The sequence below is a fragment of the Camelus dromedarius genome, chromosome 10 (genome assembly GCF_036321535.1).
Source record: "Camelus dromedarius isolate mCamDro1 chromosome 10, mCamDro1.pat, whole genome shotgun sequence".
Taxonomy (NCBI): domain Eukaryota; kingdom Metazoa; phylum Chordata; class Mammalia; order Artiodactyla; family Camelidae; genus Camelus; species Camelus dromedarius.
Genome location: NC_087445.1, coordinates 11,070,474 through 11,086,108, shown reverse-complemented (window position 1 = coordinate 11,086,108; position 15,635 = coordinate 11,070,474). Strand labels below are relative to the sequence as shown.

Genomic DNA, 15,635 nt, shown 5'->3' with positions numbered 1-15,635 from the left:
TGGGGTCTCAGGGGTAATACATGTTGATTCCCTAACTCAATCATTCAGCTGTTTCACAGCTACAGAGAACAGAGACACCTCTAAGGGAATGCTATTATCCACCCTTCATAGAGGTCACACAGACCTGGGATCAAGCACTTCCTTGAAACCTACACTTAATCTTAATTTTGAACATGTCAGTGTTGATTTCCAGATGCTAGCCCAGCCCACAGGATGAAGATTTCCACACCCCGCTAGAACTTTAGTGGCACCTAACAGTTTACCTTGATTCCACTCCTTCAGTTCAGCAACTATTTACCCTGGAGAAACAGATAATCCAGAGCTGACAATGCAACAGGTAAGAGTCAAATCTGTCACATTTTTTCCTGAGAATTTTCTGCATCCAGTGTGTCTGCAATTATTTTTAATGATTCATTTATCATTACACAAGAGAGCATACTGACCTCAATAAACATTTACCTGATATTCATGTGAATTTCTTCCAATTTTTGAATGGTTCAGTCCACCTGCTATTTATTTTTTAAAGATGTTGGAAGTAGAACTTTTTCATATAAATATATTTTATGATTTTCCTGTTTTCCCAAACATTTTCTTAATTATTCAGTACCGTATTTTAAAAACAGTCATTAACCTCACTGAGTTATAATTGCATAATGTGTTAAATTGCTTTTGGGAAACTTTATGATATCTGCAGTGAAACTTCTCCTTCATTTTACTTTCTGTATGTTCTTAACTGTCTTTATTCCATTTCTTTTGTGACTATCTGTGAAATTACTTTTTAAAACAAAAAATTTCTCAGAGTAACATTTTATACTAAGCACATGAAAGAAAATAATTAGGGAGAAATTTTAAATTTTTTATTTTCTATCCAGATAGGTTGTGTGTTTTCTTTCAATGCACTTTCATGATTTACTTTATTAAGCTATTACTAATATTTATTTTTCATTTTATTTCTAAAGACTATGACTAAATTGTGAATATACAGATATAAACATATATAAAATAAAAAATATATATATAAAACTTAGCACAACTTGGCTAACAGAATGCCTCTCATCTCCCTGAAAAAAACTCTCCTTATACATTTAATGAAGGGAATATACAGAAAGACTAATGAAATGCTCATTTTTATTTTTTAAATTATGTTTATAGAATAATTTACTAATTCAAATCATTTAAGGATGCTTTTGTCTCAGAGGATAAAACATATTCTTACATGGAAATAAATTCAATTTGATTCATCCTTTCTTAAAGTCATATATAACTTTTATAGCTTTACTGCAGTTCAGAAAAATGAAGACAATGAAGAAAAAAGTGTTGATTTATAGGAGGTATCGTTATGCATTGAATGCACATGTTTAAATTATACTGTGTCGCTTATAATATGCATATACATTCTATATTCATAGGTAATCATAAATCATGAGATGGTCATAATATGGGCATTCCATAAGGAAATGCATATAGACCTCTAATATCATTTTAATAATGTTTATGAATAAAATTCATATTAAATATAAAGTTAATAAAAATTTAATATCACTTTAATGTGTCACATAAGTGCATGATAATTCCTTTAACCAAGTCTAGATTGCTTCAATCACTTTACAAGGAAAGAACTTTGAGTGAAACAAAATTTTCTATTATGGCAATAAGTAAAATTGAGTAAAATTTCCACAGTGCCTATACCTAAAGCAATACTAGTCTAAATGAAATGTAGATGATCATTTCCACAGTACCCAGAAAACTGTATGAAGAACATGCTGTGCTGAGACCAGGCTGGGTCCTCTCTCTCACACATTATCTATCTCCTCTCCTGATTATTTGAGTTCTTTGCGTACCTCATGCTGCTTTTGACTTATCTTCCAATGCAGATTGGTTTGTCCATTTGTTTGTGTTCATTCACTGACCTCAACCTCATCTCCTATTTTTTTTTCCTTTTTTGCTTTGAGTTACAGTACATCTGTGAGTTTACAGGAAAGTTTTCTTTTTATCCTGAAAGGGTAGAGCTATATGTTTTGTCTAATGTCTGCGTAATTTGGATATTTATAGAACAAGAAAGATGCACAATAAAAATGAGAGAAGAACAAAAAGAACCTTTAAACATTTACCTTAAAAGCAGCAGCATCTTTCTGTCAAGCAATTGCTATACTGGACCTTCCATCTACAATGTAACTTTTATTCTCAGAATATTATTTCTTGGGTACAGAGTCCAAGATGGTGGCTTAGGAGTATCTGAACTCACTTCCTCTCATGGTCACACCAGATAACAAAGCTACATATGGATCATTCCCCTCTGAAAAAGATCTAAAAACTAGATGAACTGCTCTCCACAACAAAGAATAAAAGGACCACATCAAGATGGGAAGGAGAGGCAGAGACCCACCTTTGGTGCAGTGAAACACATTAGGGAGGGATCTCACCAAAAAGGTGCTTCCCTGGAGGAGTGAGAGGTTGGTGCCTCACTTCAGGCACCCCAACCCCTGGGACCTGCACCAAAGAGAAGAGTCCTCAAAACATCTGGCTTAGAAAACCAGTGGGGCTGCTATTCCAGGGTCCACAAGTGCAATAGGAAACAGAGATCCCCCTCTTAAAGGTCACATGTAGTCTCAGTCATCCTGAGATTCAGAAAAAAAAAAAAAGCAGTTTGAAAAGTGCCTAATCTATGTGTGAAGGTGATTCATTTACTCATCTAAAGGCCTCAACTGGACGGGAAGGGGACAGTTGAAATGACCCCTGGGGACAGAGGCACTATATTCTCCAATAAGCTTGTTACCACGAGTGGGCAAATTCTGAGGCTTCACCTTCCTGTCACCTAGCCAGGACAGGTGTGGGTGAGCAGTTGTAGCACAATCCTGCTGTCTAGCCAAAGCTCGACAGCTTGGGTGGCTACAACACTCTGCTACCTCCTGGCTGGGTCTGGAGGGTGTGAGCAGTGGAGGCATTCTCCGCTCCCAGCCTGAATCTGGTGCACACGCATAGACAAGGCGCTGTCCTGCTGCAGTGCTGAAATCAGAGTGTGCCCGCTCCCCGAACTCTCCAGCTGCCTTGCTAAAGCCACTGGGCATGCACAATTCACACAGGGAGCAATCCTCAATTGCCTGGCCCTGTTGGCCAGGAAGGAGCTGGCATTCCTGACTTCAGGGAACTCTAACAATCAGAAAGACAGCTCTTTCCAGGCCACAATCTGAGCATCGTCATTGCACAGACAGCTGACTGAAACACAGCACCAGTCTTCTTTGAAAAAGAACTATGTACTTAGCCTACAGCTTCAACCTGAGAGTCTGGTTTCAAGTTTCCCACACATCTAAAGGCCAAGGAGGCACTCCCAGGGAACATAAGAAGGGAGACACCATCCTTATGTACTCCAATGGCCTCCCTACAGCTCGATGAGGCTTCTAGGAAAGGAGCTTATACACTCATCTGGAGCACCAAAATTCACACAACTGTCACCCAGGCAAAGCTTCAGATCTCATGACTCAAGGCCAGAAGGGATTACAATCATAGGCCCACAGTACCCTATATGTCCGTATACTTCAAAAGCTGCAGCCTGAGGGTTTGGCAGCCAATCAGCCTGAAACTAGGTGCTAAATGAAATCTCCCCCCTAGGAACACTGACAGGTCTGGCACACCCTCAACAGTGGGGGCAGATCAAGAAGAAATCAGGCAGTTAAGACAATCACAAAGGTTTGAGAGGCCACCAAGAGTTGCAGCAAGTTTGAACAAGAAGGATCCTCATCTCTACAAGTCCACTGTTTCGAGACAAAGGAGGTGGCTGCTTTGCCTGGCACACAGAAACAAACACAGAGAGCCAAGCAAAATGAAGAAAAAGAAATGTGTTTCAAACAAAAGAGCAAGGCAAAACCTAAAAAAGGATCTTAGTGATAAGAAGATAAGTGATCTCCCTAATAAAGTTTCAATGCAATGGTAATAAAGTTGCTCATTAAACTCAGGAGAAGAATGGATAAACACAGTGAGAATTTCAACAAAGAGACAGAAAACCTAAGAAAGTACCAAACAAAAGTCACAGAGCTGAATAATACAATAAATGAAAATTACACTGAAGAGTTTTAACAGAAGACTGGATGAAGTAGAATGTATCAGTGAGCTGGAAAAATAAGGCGATGAAACTCATCTAGACAGAGCAGCAAAAAGAAAAAAAAATAATTTTTTTTAATGAAGATAATTTAAGGAAACTCTGGGACCATATCAAGTGGAATAACATTCACATTATAGGGGTCACAGAAGAAGAAGAGATAGAAAAAGTGACAGGAATCTTATTTGAAGAAATAATGGCAGAAAACTTCCCTAACCTAGAGAAGGAAATAGACATCCATGTCCTGGAAGCCCATGGTTCCAAACAAGATAAACCCAAAGAGATCCACACCAACACACATTATAATTAAAATGTCAAAAGTTAAAGAATCTCAAAAGCAGCCAGAGAACAATGAATTGTTACATACAAGGGAGCCCCATAAGGCTCTCAGCCGAAATTTTGCAGGTCAGAAAGGAATGGCATGATATGTTTAAGGTTCTGAAAGGGAAAAGTCTTCCAATCAAAAACACTGTATTCAGCAAGGTTATCATTCAGAGTTAAAGGAAAGATAAAGAGTTTTCCAGACAAGTAAAAGCTAAGGAGTTCATCACAACTAAACTGGCCTTATAAGAAATATTAAAGGGACTTCTTTAAGTAGAAAAGAAATGGCACTAGTTAATAACAAGAAAACACTGGAGAGCAAAAATCTCACTGGAAAAGGTAAATACATAGTAAATGTAGTCATAAAGCTACTAAGAAGGTTAAAAATAAAATAGTAATGTTTACTGAAAATATAATTAGTTAAGGTTTACATAAAATCAAAAACATGTAAAAAGTAGCACCAAAAAATAAACTGTGGAGGCAGAAGTAAAATGTAAAGTTTTGAAATGTGTTAAAATTTAAGTTGTAATCAACTTAAAATAGATCATTACATGGAAAGGAACCACATAGGTTCACGTGTGTGAACCACACAATAACCAGAAAACAAAAACTCATAGTGAATACAGAAAATAAAATGAAAAAGTACCTAAACATAATGCTAGATAAAGTCATCAAACCACAAGGAAAGAGATAGGAGGGAAAGGAGAGGAACTACAAAAACAGCGAGAAAACAATTAGCAAAACAGCAATAAACACACAGCTATCAATAACTACCTTAAATGTGAATGGATTGCATTCAATCAAAAGATACAGAACAGCTGAATGTATTAAAAAACAAGACACATCTATACACTGCCTACAAGATAGTCACTTCAGAAGTAAAGACAAACACAGACTGAAAGTAAAGGGGTTAATTTAGCAAAAAAATATGTAACATTTATCAACATACATGCACCCAACATAGCAGCATCAAAATCTATGAAGCAAATATTAACAAATCTACAGAGAGAAACCAACAACATTACAATACTAATAAGGAACTTTAGCACCTCACTTGTATCAATAGATAAACCATCCAGACATAAAACAAACACCAGCACTAGACAACACAGGGGCTAGGAGGGTCAACGTGCTTGCGTAGTCTAAAATCTACATATAACTTTACAGTCAGCCCTCCATATTGGCAGTTCTGCATCCATGGATTCAACCACTGCAGATCAGATAGCACTGTATTTGTATTTATTGGAAAAAAAAATTCTTGCATAAGTTGACCCACACAGTTTAAACTTGTGTTATTCAATGAAAAACTGTGTACAGAACATTCAACCCAAAAGCAGCAGAATATACATCCTTCTTAAGTAAACATGGAACATTTTCCAGGATAGATCATGCTAGGCCAGAAAATAAGTCTCAATAAATTCAAGAAGACTAAAGTAAAATCAAGCATCTTTTCTGAACACAATTGTATGAAACTAGAAATCAATTATGAGAAGAAAGCTGGAAAAGCTACCAACACATAGAGATTAAACAACATGTTATTAACAAGGACTGGGTCACAGAAGAAAGCAGAGAAGAAATCAAAACATATCTACTGACAAATCAAAGCAGAAATACACCAAAAATCTATGCTATACAGCAAAAGGAGTTCTAAGAGAAAAGGTTCTTAGCAGTACACGTCTACTTTAAAAAATTCGAGAAATTTCAAATGAACAATCTAACTTCACACCTAAAGGAACTAGAAAAAAAAAAAAGAACTGAAGTCCAAAGTTAGTAGAAGGAAGGAAATAATAAAGATGAGACAAAATAAATGGAGACTAAAAATGCAATAGAAAAGGTCAATAAAACTAAAGGTTGGTTCTTTAAAAAGATCAACAAGATTGACAAGCCTTTAGCTAGACTCACCAAGAAAAAGAGAAAACTCAAATATTTTCAGAAATGGAAGAGAAGCTACAACTGATACCATAGAAATGCAAAGGATCGTAAGAGATTACCATGAACAACAATATGGGAACAAATAGAATAACCTGGAGGAAATGAATAAATTCCTCAAAATCCATAATCTTCCAAGACTGAATCATGAAGAAATAGAAAATCTGAATAGGTAAATTAGTAATAAGGAGATCAAATCAGTAATCAGAAAACTTCCAACAAACAAAAATCCAAGAAAAGACACCCTCACTGGTGAATTCTACCCAACTGTCAGAGAAGATTCAATACCTGTCTTCTCAAACTTAAAAACAAAGACAGAAACAAAAAAAAAGCTGAAGTGAGAGAGCTTTCAAATCCATTTTATGAGACCAACAATACCCCGAAACCAAAACCAGACAAGGACACCACACACACGCGGACACCACACAAAAGCACACACACACAAACACACACACATTATAGACTGATATCCCTGATGAACATAGATGTAAAAATTCTCAACAAAATATTAGCAAACCAAATTCAATGATACATTGAAAGGATCATGCTCCATGATCAAGTGGAATGTGTTCCAGGGATGCAAAAATGGGTCAATATTCACAAATCAATCAATGTCAATAAAATGCAAGATAAAAATCTAACTATCATTTCGATAGATGCAGATAAAGTTTTGACAAAATTATCACCCATCTATGATAAAAATTCTCAACAAAATGGGTATGGAGGGGGTGTACCTCAACACAAAAAAGGTATATATATAGCGAATTCAAAGCTAACAAGTATCATACTGAACACTGAAAGGCTGAAAACTTTTATTCTAACATCAGGTACAAGACAAAGATGCACACTCTCCCCACTTTTACTCAACATAGTATTGGAAATCCTAGCCACAGCAAACAAACGGTAAAAAGAAAAAAAGTCATATAAATTGGAAAGAAGTGAAACTGTTACTATTTGCAGATGACATGAAACTATAAATACAAAATCCTAAAGAATCCTCCCCAAAACTGTTGGAACTAATAAATAATTTCAGTAAAGTCACAGGATACAAAATTAATATACAAAAAGTCTGTTGCATTTCTATACACTTATAATGAGCTATCAGAAAAACAAATGAGAAAAACAATTCCATTTTCAATCACACCAAAAGAATAAAATACCTAGGAATAAATTTAACCAAGGAGGTGAAGGACCTGCACATTGAAATCTATAAAACACTGATACAAGAAATTGAAGAAGACACAAAGAAATGGGTTCCAACTTCATGCTCATAGACTGGAAGAATTAATATTGTTAAAATCTTCATATCTCCCAGAATAATCTACAGATTCAATGCAATCTCTATCAAAATACCAATGGCATTTTTCATAGAACCAGAACAAGTAACTCTAAAATTGGTATGGAACCACATACACACACAAAGGATTGCCAAAACAACTTGAGAAAGAAGAACAAAGCTGAAGGTATCACAGTCCTGATTTTAAACTGTACTATGAAGCAATAATAATGAAAACAGTATGGTATTGGTATAAAAAAACATACAGACACATAAATCAATGGAACAGAATAAACAGCCCAGAAATTAACCCACATATCTACGGAAAATTAATTTATGACAAAGGAGGTATGAATAGACAATGGAAAAAGGACAGTTTATTTAATAAATGGTGTTGGAAAAACTGAACAGCAACATCCAAATGAATGAAACTGCACCACAATCTTAAACTATACACAATAATTAATTCAAAATGGGTTAAAGACTTGAATGTAAGACCTGAAACACAGGCAGTAAACTCTATCTCATCAGGCTTACTGATTTTTTTTTTTGGGGGGTCTAACCCCAAAGGCAAAAGAAATAAAAGCAAAAATAAACAAACAGGACCATGTCAAACTAAACAGCTTCTGCACAGTGGAGTAAACAATCAACAAAATGAAAAGGCAACCTACGGAATGGGAGAAGATATTCGCAAATCATATATCTGCGATAGGAGGGTAATTCAAAGTATATAAAGAACTCATACGGCTCAAAAACAAAACAAAACTAATCCTGTTGAAAAATAGGCAGAGCATCTGAACAGACATTTTTCAAAGAAGACATACAGATGGCCAACAGGCACATGAAAAAATGCTCAGTTTCACTAACATCACTAATCATCCGGGAAATGCAGATCAGAACAACAATTAGTTATCATCTCAAACTTGTCAGAATGGCTACTATTAAAAAGATAAGAAATAACCAGTGTTGGAAAGATGTGGAGAAAAGGGAACCTTTGTGCCCAGCTGGTCGTTATTTACATTGACTTGGCCTCTATGGCTAACAGTATGGAGGTTTCTCAAAAAATTAAAAATAGAGGACCATATGATTCAGCAATTCTACTACTGGGTACAAAGCCAAAGAAAATGAAAACAGCAGTTTGAAAAGATAAAGGCATTACGTTCATTGCAGCATTAATTACAATAGCCGAGATATGGAAGTAACCCAGGTGACCATCAACAATAGGTAAATGAATTAAGAAGATGTGAAATACACATACGCATGTGCACACACACACACAAGGTAATATTACTCAGCCATAATGAAAGAAATGACATCTTGCCACAAGTAACAATATGGATGGACCTTGAGGGTATTATACTGAATGAATTAAGTCAGACAAGAAAGACAAATACTACATGTCACTTATACATGGAATCCAAAAAAAACAAATGAACAAACAAAACAAAGCAAAACCCAGAGTCCTAGATACAGAGAGTAGACTGGTGGTTGCAAGAGGAGAGGGGGATTTGTGGGGCTGGAGGGTGTGGGGAGGGTGTTGCAACATGGGTTAAGGCAATTAAGAAGTACAAACTTCTGGTTATAAAATAAATGAGTCATGGGGATGCAATACACAGCATGGGGAACATAGTCAGTAATATTGTAATTAACACTGGAAGGTAACAGATGGTACCTAGACACTGTGGTAACCATTTTGTAATGTATACAATGGTGAATCACTATGCTGTGCACCTATAACACTAATGTAACTAAGTGTATGTCAGTTATAATTCAGTTAAAAATAAAAAAGAGTATTTCCTCCTCTCCTAACTCTCCCAACTTTCCTTGTCTGTAAACCCTTCAAATACCCTATCTGAAACTAATCTAAATCAAAGCAGCTTCTCCTTCACCACATCTGCACATCTAGACTCTAAAAAGGAATGCCCAACTGCTTGATCTGTTGGGAAGGTGGCCATACACATTTTGTCCTCATCACAAAGCCCTCCCTGAACAAAAAGCTCAGGCAGACAACAGTGTGGGAAGTGCTAGAAATCCCACAAGACATTTTAGATTCAAGACGTCCTCAAAACGCCCTAAGCCTGCGTTCATGCACCTGCTCATGCCACTGCAAAGACAAGGCCAAGAAATCTTCGGTGCCACTCACCAGTCTGATTTTTTCTTTCATGCATCACTTGGCTTTTATGTCACCTCAGTGTTGGCCATGTGTTCCCTCTTACCATTTGTCTGTTTCTCTTCTCCATGACACTGATCTCCCAGCCCTCTCTCTTTTATGTACTCCTTTTCCATAAGCCTGCTTTCCCTTTGCTAGTAGAGAATATTTTCTTTCATCTAGGAAAGTGCTGCCCTTAGTCAGTACCACAGCTCCTTTCCTGGCAAGGGCTTGTACTCCTCAGGAGAGCAGAGTGGTTAAGAGCACACAGTGCAGGGAGCCAGGTATTCTGGGATAAATAGTCCAGCCTGCCACTAAATGTAGGTTTTTTTTTTTTTTTTTTATTGACGTATAGTCAGTTTATAATGTTGTGTCAGTTTTTGGTGTACAGCATAATGTTCCAGTCATACATATATTTATATATATATACACATATTCATTTTCATACTTATTTTCATTATAGGTTACTCCAAGATATTAAATATAGTTCCCTGTGCTATACAGTAGAAACAACTTATTTATCTATCTTATATATAGTAGTTAGTATCTGTAATTCTCAAACTCTGAATTTATCCCTTCCCACCCCTTCTTATGTGGCAAATTACTTAAACTTTATGTGTCTCAACTTCATATTTAAAAAGGAGGTGATGACAGTATCTACTTCACAGTATTGTTGTGACCATTAAATAAATTATTTATGTGAACATTTGGAACAGTCCCTGGGATATGACAATGTCAACTGTTCAGGTCACCTGCCTTTTTTTTTTTTTTGAACAGTCACACTGGGGATTGAACCCAGGACCTCATGCATGCTAAGCATGCCCTCTACCACTGAGCTATACCCAAGCCCAGGGCCAACTGTTATCATTATGACCACTAAGAAGGAATGCACACCTGGAAACAAACCACCTCTTTCTAGAATCCCCTGTGTCTATGAAACAAAACAAACACACAAACAACAGAGAAATACTCAGTTTTACAACACCCCTGCACATAGCCCAATGTCAGGAACTGAATAGGAAAAAGCAAAGTGGTCACAAATTAAAAGCACCTGTTGAAGGCTGCCATAGGAAACAAATGAAAGTTCTAAATTCCCAGATATTCCATCAATTACATGAGTAAGTGTCTTCAAACACTAATTCTGCTACTTGTCCAGGTACTTGATGCATAGTTTTTGAGTTGTGATATAATTTGTACTGTCCCCAAATCATCTCTGCAAATTTATTGTCCTTCTTCTTTAGTGAAAGAAAACCTTTGAAAGCTATGTGCGTCACCTATGGTGGAATGAGAGCTCTTCCATACACAAATATGTTCCTTTTATTTGTCTTGTTAGCAGTCATTTTTTTTATTCTCACAAGTTAAGATTCTATCATGCTAATGTGTCATGGGCAAATAAAAAAATGAATGTTTCTTGCAGCCTAAAACAGAAAAATAACACTTTTTTTTTTCCTGAATCTGGCTGTTTATTGGCAGAGGAGAATTACAACAAAACACCTTGGCAAAATTTTATCAATCCGTGTTGCTAGGGTATGTCACACTGGAGAACAGCAGCACGCAGGGAAAAAAACCCATGAATTAAATACTTTCTTTTTTTTTTCTCTTGCTAGGCTTCAGTGGAAGACATTTTGCCAAGTCCTTTAACTGTGCCCTGAAATTAACACACCAATCCAAAATCCAGTTCCTGCAAGTAACTTCTCCAGGTTGGTATGAACTGTGCTGCACTGCCCTTGACCTTTCTTATTATTGGAGGCATTTAAGCTCACACCCTTTGCGTGACTGGGCAGCTGCGTCTGAAGCAGAGCAGCAGCAGACTGATGACATTTTGCAACATAGTAATTGTTTTTAAATTTTAATTAGGAAGAGCTACAGCGATGGGGCAGATACTGAGAACCTTTGCTCTACAGACATATTTTCATAGCTACGTGTCGCTAGTCAAGCACGCGCATTTGGATATTCACCCGGGACACACGGGCACCATCAGTGCACCTGCATCCTCCAGTCTGTCCCGCGTGTGCTCATCGACTGGTTCAGTGAAAAAACTGTCCCCAGATTTGAGGTTAATGAAGGAAGCGAAAAGACTGACATTCATCTGATTAAAGCAAAAATTCCAAAAATACACAGTTTGTTTTATATGTATACATACATAGTTATAGATTTCATATGTGAAAACATGCAGGAGAAGACATGAATCTTCGAAATCAAGTATACAGATACACAGGAAGACGTATATGTGTATGCAGACAGGTAGGTCTGAAATACTGGATAAAAATCACAGTATTGTTTGATGTTACACTCACCAGTGAATATGTTGCAATAGAGATGATACATTATCTAGTTGGTTTGTAAATGAATAATAGTTTTAGAAAACTAAGATGACTTAAGAACCAGCTGGGCCCACATAACTATCTCTGTTAAACAATTCGATGTATTCTATTTGGAGACATTTTTGTGAATAAAAAGTTCATTTATAAAATTTCTTTAAGTGAATAATTGGGATTAGTTGGAAATCATTTCCATGAATTCTCCTATTAAATATGAAGCGATCATTTCACCAGCCCAGAGCTCCCAGTTAATTCTGAATAAGTAGAAAAACATGTATTTATGACTGAAAAAAGTATCATCAAGCTTTGCTTAGTACAGTTAGGAAATGTATTTAATAACAATGAGGATAAAAATGGTAACATTTTAGTGCTTAGTAACTGTCAATCACTACTCTTAGTGCTTTAAATGTATTAACACTTGTAATTCTCCCAACAATCCTGTAAAATAATTACACCTCCCATTTTACAGTTGAAGAAACTAAGGCACACAGAGAGCTTAAGTAATTTGGCCAAGACTTAACAGCTAGTAATCAGTAGAATGGAGTTTGGACCCAGTCTGGCTCCCAGCTCTCCATCACTTTGCCTTGCTGCTCCTTGTGTGGTACAAGAAAAATCAAGAGTTTTTATCCACTGACTGCTGATTTTCAGCTGAGTCGTGTATTCCAGAAATACTTATATGAATTCTAGTCTCCATAACTTATAAAATGGGTGTGTTATTATTAATATCAGAAGGATAAGACAGAGTTTTAATGTGATGATCTATATGAAAATCTATTTGTAAAACATTTCTTATACTATAATTATTTTTAATACCAAGAAAAAAAGCAAAGGGCATCTCACAGTCTCTTTTAAGACAGAGCATACACACACTGTTCACAGGAAACTTGCTACTTCAACAGGTTACCTTATTTTCTTACTTGAAATTTTTTAGCCTTCCCCTATAACACTAAGTATCATTTTTCCAAAAAAACAAAACAAAACAAAACCTGGCCACATAATCTCTGTGTACCTACTATTTATCTGACCATCAGCATTTTGTAGAAAATACAATTTTTTAATTATGTAATTAACAACACTGTAAATAAACCTTAATCTACATTTTTATGGGGTCTTCAAAATGCATTTTGAGATGAGCAATTACTACAGCAAATGACACAAAATTGTGACTCTTGATATATATCACAAAACTGCCTCCAAAAAAAGAATTCTTAAATTTTTAACAGGTTATGAATGTTCTTATCACCAGAAGGATGTATTTCAAAGATTTTTTTTTACTAATTTTGAAGAAAAAAAATATTCCATCAGTGTTTTAATTCACATTTCCTTAATTCCTACTGAGCGTGTACACATTTTCCTGTGTTCTTAGCCATTTACATTTTATTTTCTGTGAAAGTCTATTTCTATCCTTTTATTTGTAATGCCAAACTGATATGAAAGTATTTTTTATGCTAAAGATAACAACCATTTGTTTAATGTATTATATTGTTTCTCTGTGGCTTGTCTTTTCATTGTGTTTATGGTTTAAAATACTCACATTTTATCATAAAACTAATACATCTAACTTGTACAGTTGTCAAACATCACTAGATCATTCAGAGGTAAAAATGAAAGTACTTCCTATTCAAATCCACTGATATCATTTCAGTCCATCCATATACAGATTCTCTCTTTGCTCATTTCTCTATCCCTTCCCACTGCCCTCCACCTCACCTGACTCCAGGCACCCTTCGTCCTCCTCACCTCTCTCCTCCCCTCTCTTCCCCTTCTGAATCTCTCTCCTTCTTCCCTCTGCCTCCCTTCCCTGACTGCCCTCCCTCCAGCCCTCTCGCCCTCTCTCCTTCCTCCTCTGAAAACATCTACATGTTTATGAGACACTTTTATAACAAATGGGACCCCTGAAGATCACATTTGTTAACTCTTCCACATTTTACCCCACCACCAACACCCTTCTTAGTCATGGGCACTGTTTTGCGTCAAGACATATGGTTCACCTCATTAATTCTAGAAGTTGAGTAGTGTATCACTGAATAGATGTATCATACATTTTTTACCCAGTCTCACAATTATGGACATTTGAATTATTTCTAATTTTTAAGGTTTTACAATCAGTGCTAGTAATGAAAATTACCAAACATATGTCTTTGAGTGTTTCTGTTATTATTTAGTTATGGTTCTTACATATAGAAAATTAAAGCTTTGTGTCACACAGACTGATTTCACAAATCTTCCTATCAACCAACAATACTTAATGGAAATCCTTATATATATACAATTTTTGCACCTTTGTCAAACAAAACATTTTTACAAATTTTGAGCTGCAAAACTCTTAAAATTTATATAACCAAATTCACTTTTTCTTTTTTGTAAAAACAAAATGTGGTTTATTCTATAGTTTGGTTTTAAAACAATTAATAAAAATGGAACAATAAAACTTAGAGGAAAGTTAGCCTTGAACAAGAAGAAAAGGTCAATGCCTATTTTCCTGAGTGATATTTTGGGAAAAGATAAAATTGATCCAAAATCCCAGTTCAAATGCAGCATTTAAAATAGATAAAGTTACCTATGTGTTTTGATTATTTTATTTTTAAAAGCTGATGACTTTTAATCCTTTTTTTCCCCATATGCAAGTACTATATGTTCATTTTTGGAAATTTAGAAAAAATACCAAAACATGTAAAGAATAAATTCATCCATAATCATGACACTTACAGGTCATTCAGATGGCATGTGAGTATCTCCTTCCAGGTATTGTCTTTATACACATATGTATGCAAGCTACTCACACACACTACACACACACACACACACACACAAACATTACACCACACAACTGATCCTCAAACAACGTGGGGGTTAGGAGCGCCAACCTCATTGCTGTGGAAAATCTGCACGGGCCCTCTCTGTACCCTGGTTCCTCCCCATCCTTGATTCTGTATCCATGGATTCAATCAACCGTGGATTATGTAGCACTTACAGTATTTACTATAAAAAAAAAATTCTTGTATAAGTGGATCTGTGCAGTTCAAACCTGCATTGTGCAAGGTCAGTTGCACGATGATTATTGTATTGCATCTTGAGGGTTTTATTCTTACTAATGTCTGATTTTGTCATTTAAAAGATAATTATAGGCTATTAAAATATTTGAGGGAAAAGTCATAATTTTGTTTGGGGTCACTGACTGAAAAAAAATTGTCTAATTAATTAATCCATACAAAGCATATCTGAGACATCCCTGTTGTGATGTGTATGTTCATTAACTGCATCCAAATTCTTGAAAATGAGTATGCTCACTTAAGTTCTCAAGGCTAAGTGTCAGGACTATGGCAGTGACAGAACATAAGCTACCTGAAGGCTCAGGATATTGATAATGGAGCTAAGTTTTACTAGACAACTTTTATTGTTACATTGTCAAATACTATTAAACAAAAAAATTAAATCTGAATGAGAAAATATTGTAAAGCAGTGAAGAAATGTGTTTAGGAAAAATGAAAATAACCAACAGTACCGATCAGTGGGTCACTGTGATACATTTATTTATGCAAG

The 15,635-nt window shown here is 35.8% G+C and overlaps 2 long non-coding RNA genes across 2 annotated transcripts in view; one reads left to right on the top strand and one right to left on the bottom strand.

The window, feature by feature from the left end:
- LOC116151285 (uncharacterized) overlaps positions 1-15,635 on the bottom strand; it is an 826,846-nt gene that overhangs the window by 150,638 nt on the left and 660,573 nt on the right. The gene's annotated exons all lie outside the window — the stretch shown is intronic.
- Positions 263-12,332, top strand: LOC135322250 (uncharacterized). Its single transcript, XR_010382608.1, has 3 exons — positions 263-337; positions 11,379-11,471; positions 11,629-12,332. It is a non-coding gene; the product is annotated as an uncharacterized LOC135322250 (long non-coding RNA).